Genomic DNA, 2,500 nt, shown 5'->3' with positions numbered 1-2,500 from the left:
TATATTTATTATAATAAGCATTACTTAAATCATAATTTGTTTACCAATTTAGGTTACTTTTCATTCATGAAAAGTAATTATTGCCTGTCGAGCATAACATATGTCCCGATCAGGCTTATTTTGCCTTTGATAAATATCAAACCAGGCTGAAAAAAATTTTTTCATCGGGTGGGCATAACATGCTTACCAACCCAGGTTACTTTTCATTCATGAAAAGTAATTATTGCCTGTCGAGCATAACATATGTCCCGATCAGGCTTATTTTGCCTTTGATAAATATCAAACCAGGCTGAAAAAAATTTTTTCATCGGGTGGGCATAACATGCTTACCAACCCAGGTTACTTTTCATTCATGAAAAGTAATTATTGCCTGTCGAGCATAACATATGTCCCGATCAGGCTTATTTTGCCTTTGATAAATATCAAACCAGGCTGAAAAAATTTTTTTCATCGGGTGGGCATAACATGTTTACCAACCCAGGTTACTTTTCATTCATGAAAAGTAATTATTGCCTGTCGAGCATAACATATGTCCCGATCAGGCTTATATTGCCATTGGTAAATATCAAACCAGGCTGAAAAAAATTTTTTCATCGGGTGGGCATAACATGTTTACCAACCCAGGTTACTTTTCATTCATGAAAAGTAATTATTGCCTGTCGAGCATAACATATGTCCCGATAAGGCTTATATTGCCATTGGTAAATATCAAACCAGGCTGAAAAAAATTCTTTCATCGGGTGGGCATAACATGTTTACCAACCCAGGTTACTTTTCATTCATGAAAAGTAATTATTGCCTGTCGAGCATAACATATGTCCCGATCAGGCTTATTTTGCCTTTGATAAATATCAAACCAGGCTGAAAAAAATTTTTTCATCGGGTGGGCATAACATGCTTACCAACCCAGGTTACTTTTCATTCATGAAAAGTAATTATTGCCTGTCGAGCATAACATATGTCCCGATCAGGCTTATTTTGCCTTTGATAAATATCAAACCAGGCTGAAAAAAATTTTTTCATCGGGTGGGCATAACATGCTTACCAACCCAGGTTACTTTTCATTCATGAAAAGTAATTATTGCCTGTCGAGCATAACATATGTCCCGATCAGGCTTATTTTGCCTTTGATAAATATCAAACCAGGCTGAAAAAAATTTTTTCATCGGGTGGGCATAACATGTTTACCAACCCAGGTTACTTTTCATTCATGAAAAGTAATTATTGCCTGTCGAGCATAACATATGTCCCGATCAGGCTTATATTGCCATTGGTAAATATCAAACCAGGCTGAAAAAAATTTTTTCATCGGGTGGGCATAACATGTTTACCAACCCAGGTTACTTTTCATTCATGAAAAGTAATTATTGCCTGTCGAGCATAACATATGTCCCGATAAGGCTTATATTGCCATTGGTAAATATCAAACCAGGCTGAAAAAAATTTTTTCATCGGGTGGGCATAACATGTTTACCAACCCAGGTTACTTTTCATTCATGAAAAGTAATTATTGCCTGTCGAGCATAACATATGTCCCGATCAGGCTTATTTTGCCTTTGATAAATATCAAACCAGGCTGAAAAAAATTTTTTCATCGGGTGGGCATAACATGCTTACCAACCCAGGTTACTTTTCATTCATGAAAAGTAATTATTGCCTGTCGAGCATAACATATGTCCCGATCAGGCTTATTTTGCCTTTGATAAATATCAAACCAGGCTGAAAAAATTTTTTCATCGGGTGGGCATAACATGTTTACCAACCCAGGTTACTTTTCACTTATGAAAAGTAATTATTGCCTGTCGAGCATAACATATGTCCCGATCAGGCTTATTTTGCCTTTGATAAATATCAAACCAGGCTGAAAAAAATTTTTTCATCGGGTGGGCATAACATGTTTACCAACCCAGGTTACTTTTCATTCATGAAAAGTAATTATTACCTGTCGAGCATAACATATTTCCCGATCAGGCTTATTTTGCCTTTGATAAATATCAAACCAGGCTGAAAAAAATTTTTTCATCGGGTGGGCATAACATGCTTACCAACCCAGGTTACTTTTCATTCATGAAAAGTAATTATTGCCTGTCGAGCATAACATATGTCCCGATCAGGCTTATTTTGCCTTTGATAAATATCAAACCAGGCTGAAAAAAATTTTTTCATCGGGTGGGCATAACATGTTTACCAACCCAGGTTACTTTTCATTCATGAAAAGTAATTATTGCCTGTCGAGCATAACATATGTCCCGATCAGGCTTATTTTGCCTTTGATAAATATCAAACCAGGCTGAAAAAAATTTTTTCATCGGGTGGGCATAACATGCTTACCAACCCAGGTTACTTTTCATTCATGAAAAGTAATTATTGCCTGTCGAGCATAACATATGTCCCGATCAGGCTTATTTTGCCTTTGATAAATATCAAACCAGGCTGAAAAAATTTTTTTCATCGGGTGGGCATAACATGTTTACCAACCCAGGTTACTTTTCACTTATGA

Source organism: Condylostylus longicornis, unplaced genomic scaffold (assembly GCF_029603195.1).
Source record: "Condylostylus longicornis isolate FDR11 unplaced genomic scaffold, ASM2960319v2 ptg000586l, whole genome shotgun sequence".
Classification (NCBI taxonomy): domain Eukaryota; kingdom Metazoa; phylum Arthropoda; class Insecta; order Diptera; family Dolichopodidae; genus Condylostylus; species Condylostylus longicornis.
Note: the sequence above shows the minus strand (reverse complement) of the source record.